Source organism: Trichechus manatus, unplaced genomic scaffold, assembly GCF_000243295.1.
Source record: "Trichechus manatus latirostris isolate Lorelei unplaced genomic scaffold, TriManLat1.0 scaffold00043, whole genome shotgun sequence".
Lineage (NCBI taxonomy): Eukaryota > Metazoa > Chordata > Mammalia > Sirenia > Trichechidae > Trichechus > Trichechus manatus.
Genome location: NW_004443979.1, coordinates 1978803 through 1987628, shown reverse-complemented (window position 1 = coordinate 1987628; position 8826 = coordinate 1978803). Strand labels below are relative to the sequence as shown.

The 8826-nt window shown below is 38.9% G+C and overlaps 1 pseudogene; it reads left to right on the top strand.

Moving 5' to 3' along the window:
• The first annotated feature begins 6695 nt into the window (after positions 1–6695).
• Positions 6696–8826, top strand: part of LOC101350967 (translationally-controlled tumor protein-like) — a 2772-nt pseudogene continuing 641 nt past the window's right edge.

Below are 8826 nucleotides of genomic sequence, written 5' to 3'. Positions count from 1 at the left end.
TATTTGTCCTTTTGTGATTGACTTATTTCACTCAGCCTAATGTCTTCCAGTTTCATCCATGTTATGAGATGCTTCACAGATTCATCATTGTTCTTTACCATTGCATAATATTCCATGTGTGTATGTACCATAGTTTGTTTATCCATTCATCTGTTGATGGGCATCTAGGTTGTTTCCATCTTTTTGCTATCGTGAACAATGCTGCCATGGACATGGGTGTGCATATGTCTATTCGTGTTCAGTGGATGATTTTTTGAAAGTAGATTTCCATGCCTTTCTTCCAAGGCATATCTGCGTGGCCTCAAGCCACCAACCTTTTGGTTAGTAGCCAAGTGTGTTATCTATCTGTGCCACCCTGGGAACTTTTTATACAATAATAACAAAAGAAAAAAAAATTCTAGATTCTCTTAGCATTTGTTACCTGCATCACAGAGTATAACATCTGCTTAAATTCTATCTTGAATCAAAGAACACTAGGGGTTTCATGTTTTATGTATATCTTGCCTGTCAATCTGGATGGACTATAAATTTCTCAAGAGTAGATATGTCTTCTACCACCTTTGTAGTCCCCACAAAATCTAGCTCAGTGAGGTCACTGTAGGAGTTTAATTAATGCCTCATAAACGTTTGCTTGTTGAATTACAGAATGTTAAGAGAATATTTAAACAGAGAACAAAACAGGGCTACAAGGTAGAAAGACCTTTTTGAAAACACATTCCCTTTCTGGGACATCATTTTCTTCTCCTTGCTTAAATGCTCTGGGCATTTGATGATATTTGGCACCGTTTCCTAGCACTGGTCCTCTGGCCCTGGGATGAAAGGTGGTTCTCTTCTCCCCAACTCTTCCTTAGCAATGATAAAAGGTAGCTATTTCTATCACTTTTGGAAACAGAACAGAGGCACTGCTTCCAGCTGCTTATTAGACATATTCAACCAACACCAACAATTACACATCTTTACATTGTTGCTAAAATCACTAATGGAATTCAGTTGAGTCATACTATTAGCAGTCAAGGGTCATGCATAAATATAACAGTAACTGGTAACAGCTTAATTCCAAAATCACTTCTTTAAACAGATGTTAGAAGGAAGCTGCTGTAACCCTTCATATACCAAACTGGATTGGTTCTATTTTCATAAATCTGAAACTCAATTTAATGGGATTTCTTCAATCCATTAGGAGATTCCTACGTTTGTGTGTGTAAGCCATATAATGTCTGGTGATGATTTAGTGGTTATGATACAATAATGGCATTTTTTGGCCAAAGTTCACATGTATGAGAAAATTTTTCAGTCTGCAAACAACTGCAAGATTAATCAAAGGTCTTCTTTCCTTTCCAATTACGTATTTTCAGCCACCAAAATTCCCATCCTGGAAGGAAATGTGATCATGCTGCTTGGGGTTAAATACTAAGTTTACCATGTGTGTGATCTTGGGAAAGTTAACCTCTCTTGTCTCAATTTTCCTCAACTCTAAAAAGAGAACAACAAAAAAAATTAAAGTTAATATAAATATGAAAACTTGAGAAGAAAAAGGAACTAAATTTTTTTGTTGTTGAGGTAACATTAACATAAAATTCACCGATTTAATCGTTTTAAAGTGTTCAGTTCAGTGGCTTTTAGTACATTCACAATGTTGAGACCATTACCACTATCTAATTTCAGAACATTTTCATCATCCCCAAAAGAAATCCCATATCCATTATCAGTCACTCCCTACTAATCTTGCAGCCCCTGGCAACCATTAGTCTGCTTTCTATCTCCATGAATTTACCTATTCTGGACATCTTATATAAACGGGATCATACAATATGGAGCTATCTAAATTTATTAAACATAATTATTAGCACCTACCTAGAATTATGAAGATAAATACCCACAGAACTAAAAACAATTTAAAGAGGTTACCTCTGGGAAGAGAAAATAAAACTTGGGCTGGAGAAAAATAGCATGAAAGTTGCTTTTTATTGTAAGTTTTTCTTCGCTGTTCAGCATATGTATGTATTGCTTTAGGAATTTTTTTTATTTTAAAAAGAAATAAAACAAAATAAGGACAATATTAGCATTTATTTCATCAGGTTATTTTAAGGATTAAGTGTGATAATATTGTGAAAAATGTAACTCAGTGCCTGGCAGACAGGAGCTACTTGAAAAATGTTACTTATAATTATTATTGTTAATAATTATTAACCCAGTTATCAATTCTATACAGCAATACAATCAGAGCCACTTTGGGGACAGATCCCAGGGTACTTTTGCTTGAGATAAACAGTGAGTTAGCACGTACTTTACAGACATGTCAACACTATAATATCAAATTGTTACTTAAATATAGTAGCAACCAGATTCCCTTCAGTTTTTTAGATAATTATATAAATTTTTATTGAAAAGGAAAAAACTTTTCAAGTAAAACTGAAAGTTGTAACTGAATTCTGTTACTTAAGTGTTATGTTGTCTATTGAGTCACTGTCTGGCAAAGTGAAAAGAGAGGCATTTTGGAAAGCCAACAAAGCATAGCAGGAATGTGACACTACTACCAACGTGCTTATCAATACCGCCTGTTAACTCTGTTGAACATGAAAGCGACGGATCAGGGGTATTACCTTGAAATAAGGCTAAGTGCCAGCCCTAAAGTAGTACCTACCTGTCATGGATTGAATTGTGTCCCCAAAAATATGTGTCAACTTGGCTAGGCCATTATTCTCAGTATTGTGTGATTGTCCACCATTTTATCATCTAATGTGACCTTCTTATGTGTTGTAAATCCTACTTCTATGATGTTAATGAGGCACAATTAGAGACAGTTATATTAATGAGACAGGACTCAATCTACAAGATTACTTTGTATCTTGAGTCAATCTGTTTTGAGATATAAAAGAGAGAAGTGAGCAGAGAGACAGAGGGACCTCCTACTGCCATGAATGAAGAACCAGATGGGGAGCACGTTCTTTGGACCCAGGGTCCCTGCACTGAGAAGCTTATAGACCAGGGGAAAACTGATGACAAGGACCTTCCTCCAGAGCTGACAGAAAGAGAAAGCTTCCCCTGGAGCTGGCACCCTGAATTTGGACTTCTAGCCTTCTAGACTGTGAGAGAATAAATTAATGTTAGTTAAAGCCAACCACTTGTGGTATTTCTGTCATAGCAGCACTAGATTACTAAGACATTATCACAGCCCAAATGTATGCAATGAGTTTCAGGAGGATCAAAGACACTCGCGACTAGAATGGACCTTGACAGCCAGTCCCCCAATTCTTGAATCCCTTCTACAATCTAACTGCCAAGTACTCCACCTAGAAAGTTGAGAAGCCACAGAGCAGTATGCAACAAGCAGGATTCAGGGTTCCTGAATGATAGGTCTCTTCTATGAGGCACAGAGCTGTAGGTGTAGCTGAGCAAAGACTTCAAGCCTTCCATAACCTGAAGTACAGCATCATGAACAGTAGCAAGTACTTTGATAGCACGCCCTGGCTTTAAATTCCAGCTCTGTCCCTTATCTTCGTTGGACAGCTAAACTGTCTGAGATCTAGTTTCTTTCAATGTATTAAATTCTCTATAAAGTGTCCATGTCATGGTGTTTGTGAGGATTAACTATAATAGGAGTCCCTGGGTGGTACAAACAGTTAGCACACTCAGCTGCTAACCAAAACTGGTTCTATTCCACCCGGAATCTTTGTAGAGCAGTTATTCCTGTGTCTATCAATTGTAAATTCTCATTAAATGTTAGTAAAGATCATTATGTTTAATAGTAGAAATATTACTGATCGAAGCCACATATTCATTGAGGAAAGTATTCTTTTGATTCAAACTGTACTCTTCATATTCCAATTGCAGGAAAATTTTACTCTGTCAAGTAGTTTCACCATAGTACAATTGAAACCATTAAGATCAAGAAATTTGAAAGTAAAATTATTTCTTCCTATTGAGCTAAAGAGAGTGCTCAGCCCTCCGTGATGATTTGAGATGGAATCTCTTCCCTATCTCCTTCCCAGAATTCCCACAGTACCTGGGTAGAGTGATAGTTCCAGGAAACAGCAAACAAGACAACCATCTACTTACCTAGATGAGTGTCCGTGTAGGAAGCTTTCATGAATTGAATTGTGTCCTCAAAAAATATGTGTATCAGTTTGGCTAGGCCATGACTCCCAATATTGTGTTATTGTCCACCATTTTGTCATCTGATGTGATTTTCCTATGTGTTGTAAATCCTCCCTCTATGATGTTAATGAGGTGGATAAGTACCAGTTATGTTAATGAGGCAGGACTTAGTCTACAAGATTAGATTGTGTCTTGAGCCAATCTCTTTTAAGATATAAAAGAGAGAAGCAAGCAGAGGGACAGGGGGACCTCATACCATCAAGAAAGCAGAGCTGGGAGCAGAGCGTGTTCTTTCGACCTGGGGTTCCTAGCAGAGACGCTCCTAGTCCAGGGGAAAATTGATGACAAGGACCTTCCTCCAGAGCCGACAGAGAAAGGAAGTCTTCCCCTGAAGCTGACACCCCGAATTTAGACTTCTACCCTACTAGACTGTAAAAAAATAAATTTATCTTTGTTAAATCCATCCACTTGTGATATTTCAGTTATAGCAGCACTAGCTAACTAAGACAGAAGCCACAAAGGCAGCCTGTATAATTTGGAAAACATAAAATCATCCCTGGTATGTTAGTTCATAGGAATTGTTTTCATTTGGAAATACTGATTTCAGTTGTTCTAGTGAGACACATTTGCTCTTAGCCTACTTCTCCTCCCACTCCAGATCTGTTACAGGGCATGAGTCTACATAGTTCCATAAATTCTCAAACCTGGAAAGGAGCTTAGACAATTTCTAATTCAGACTCTTTATGTTACAGATAAAGAAACTGAGGCTTAAACAGAGTAAGTGGGTTTCCCAGTATCGGTTACAGAACCAAGATTAGAGTCCAAGTTTCTAGAGTCCCAGTATTTGCTTTTTTTTTTTTTTTTTTTCTCTCTCTCTGTCATGCAGCCTTCATTTACTAGAGATGGAGGCAATTGCAGCACATGAAGACTGATTTTAGCTAAGGCACAGAGGACTAAAGGCTTTGCTAGTTATCAGCATCCAGAATTACTGACTCTCAGTTAATGCTCTAACTACAGAATAAAACCTTATTCCTCACTACCCACAGCAAGCAGTGTAATGACAAATAAACTATGTTGAAATAGTTATGATCACTTTGTTTACACTCAACCACCATAAGATGCCAGGTAATAATATTAGCATGCTAATTAATCCTGTCCATCTGGCTAATACAGTCTTCATAATTTATAATCCAAAGCCTTTGGGCACAAAGACCTATTAACATACCTTCTCATTATTCTAGCCACTTTTCAATTAGTCATTATCTGTAGACTGAGCCAATGAGAGGAAATTTTTCCAAGTGATTAGCACCTTGGAAATCACAATTTGGCTGGTTGCTGATTAATATTCTTCAGTTTTGGCAGTTAGCATTTCTCATTTCAGCAAATCACTGTGGAGGGTTTAGTTGGAGGCTTAGGGCCATGGAAACCCAAGCCTATTCAACAGCCAATGACTTTTGAGAAAATAGAATTATTACACACGAACGTGAAAACTTGATTATTCGGTTGACAAAATATTATATAAAAACATTTGTTTGAGTTCTAAAAGACATCCTGGGGACAATTGTAGAAATTGGAATATAATTGTATATTAGATATTATTGAATTACTATTGATTGTCTTAGGTGTGACTATGGCATTATGCATGTAACAGGTGAATGCTGAAGTATTTAGGGGTGAAGTGTCATAAAGTCCACAACTTAGATTCAAATGATACAGCAGCAAATATAGATAGATTATAAATGATTATGACTGATGGCTGGATGGATACATAGATGATAGATAGACAGACAGACAGCAATTGTGGTAAAATGTTAAAAGTATTTCTGTTTCAAATAGTTCTATTTCTTTATCATCATGAAAGGAGATTTCTACTACAGATTTTTATTCCCAAAAAGACTATCTATACACCTGAAACACCATACTTATAACAAATAGTTGGATTATATGTCATGCCTTCCTTTTACCAATCTTTTTCTCTCCCTGTTCTCTAAATTGTTAGGAATTAGGGTTTAAAATGATAAAGTTTAAAAAATTCTAAACATATATTAATGCTTTCTACATCTTACCATAAATGACTGTTGGACTATGGACATATCTGAAAAGTGACTATGAGGACCAGAAGAAGAGGGCAATGTTCCCACAATCAAGGTACACGGCTGTAGTATATATTCTGGTCATGCAGTCCTAGCCTTATGCAGCCTCTGAAGCAGATATGAATGCTGTTTTGGAGACATCTACCAGGTAGCCAAGTTAGCCACTTATACTTTTATTTCAGAATCAACTTCACCTTTATTTGGCATTAGCCACTCAATGTCAAACAACACAACATGCTTGAAAATGTAGCTTCATATTGCTATAAACATGGCTAGCTTTAGGCTGTCTTTTAAAATTCTTTAATCAACGTAATTAACTGGTTTGAATATAGTGGTCAAACCAATAGTAACAGTGACTTTATCTTCCATAAAAATAAAGGATAAGGGTTTTTCCTCCACCTTCTGCCTCCTCTCCCTGAGCACCACTCCAGCTGCATCACGCTCGCTCTGAGCTTCCGGCTCCTGCTAAGCTACCACCGCTTTTGTCTCCCACCAGCCGTGGTCATGGTTATCTACAGGGACCTCATCAGCTATGGTTAGATGTTCCCCGACGTTTACTAGATCCGGGAGATCACAGACCTGCTGTGCCTGGAGATAGATGGTCATCAGCAGGACAGAGGGTAACATTGATGACTTGCTTATTGGTGGAAATGCCTCTTCTGAAGACCCCAGTGGTGAAGGAACAAAAGCAAAGTGATTGATGGTATTGATAGTGTTGTCAACCATCACTTGCAGGAAACTAGTTTCACAAAAGAAGCCCTACAAGAAGCACATCAAAGAGTATGTGTGGTCACCGGGAAACATGGTGCATTAGTCAGGAGCACCACGCTGTCCCTCCGCAGCAAAGATCAGAAAAACTAAGTCAAACACAGTCACACATGAATCCTGAAGCCCTAACCATCAAATGAAGAGATAAAGAACTCAGCCAAGCACTGAGTGGAATAAGAAACTGACCGAGAACAGAGCGCGAGGAGAGATACATGCAGAGGCCCCATATCAGCTACTGCAGCAAGGATCCACCATCTTGGACTCCTATCGGAGATCAGTGAACAGGAGGTATGAGAAAGCAGCTTCATGGAGCTTCCAGCAGGAGACAGAACAACTGGTAACCCATGATATAGGCTTTCCCACCCCTCACCGTTCTTCACCCCTGCTTAGCCTCCTCTGCTTCCTGCAGCCACAGTCTATTGGCGAGGAAGCATGAGCTTCCCCCCAGTGCCGCTTGGATTCCACCCGCCCGCACTGGCCAGCTCCCTGAGTGCCATTTGTTGGCTGCTAGTGTTGCTTTTTTCCACTTCTTTAGATTTCTTCCTTACTTCTCACCACCTCCCCCTCCTTTCTCTCAAATACCTGGTTCCGTGTGCCATCTTTGCTTTTTCCTGAAAGGCTGCGAAACACCACTTGACTGTGAAACTGCTTCCTGGCCCGTGCTGCCACGCTGGTGGGACCCCTGGGGCTTTTTTGTTTGTTTGCTCTGATTTGTTTTGTTTTGATATGTTTGTTTGTTTGTTTTTGTTTTCTTTTCTCTACTTGGGAGCCCCTTCTAGCTAGGCAGTACCACGCGGCTTGGAAGATAGTCCCTTACTCTGCGCAGATGCACAGGGACATCCCTGGGAGCATTTCTTTTTTCTTGTTTTCTTTTTTCCATTTGTTTAGTTTTCTTCTCTCTCTTATTCCCTTTTTGTCTTTTTTCATTTCCAGGTTCTTGATTTATTCATTTTTTTCTTTTACCCTTTTTCTTTTTTTTCATTTTTGTTTTTCCCGTTTTCTCAGTCTCTCATCTCTCCACTCCAATAGCAAGCTCCCTTAGCACTCTTTTTTGTCTGTGTGCATGTTTTTGGCTCCTGTTCCTCTTTCCTCTCTCTCATCTTTCCCATACCCATCTTAGCTCCACAGATCAAAATCTACCCCCTCATTCCTGCCTACCTGCACCATGCGCTGAACATCACACTCCCAAGCAGCACAGGCATGGCCTACCGGAACCTGCCCTGCGCTGATTCCCAGTCCGCACTGTCAACCATGTTACGTGCCACAAAAAACCTGTCCCAGTAAATCCCCTTCAGCTGGACCTGCCCTGCTGTACCATAGCTGACTGACTGACCCTGCCCATTGGAGAAAGAGGTGAAAAGTATCGTACCTGCAGAGGAGCAAACAACAAAGTACACACAGCCCGCCTCCTCAGACATAACCAAATAAAACAAAAAAGCAGGATGAAACAAACAAATCTACAATCAATAAACGAGGAAAATAACCACTGAATGCCCCGAAGACAGCAGACAATATCAAAACATTTACAAAAACAGGACGGGATGGTTCCAGTAGGCGACCAAAATAAAACACCAGACAACTTTCCAGTAGAAGAAAAGGCACAAGACCTAACTGATACGGAATTCAAATCTCTAATATTCGGAATTATCCAAGAGTTGAAGCAAAAAGCAGACAAAATGAGGAAAAAATAGACAAATTCATGGAAAATACAGACAAAAAATGGAAGTAAAGAAAAAAATAATACAGGAATAAAATGCTAAAATAAATTCACAACTAGAAATCATACAAAAACAATTAGAAATCCAAAAGATAAACAACAAGATTTCAGAAATGGACAGTGTCATAGACGGGCTAAGGAGCAGGTTTG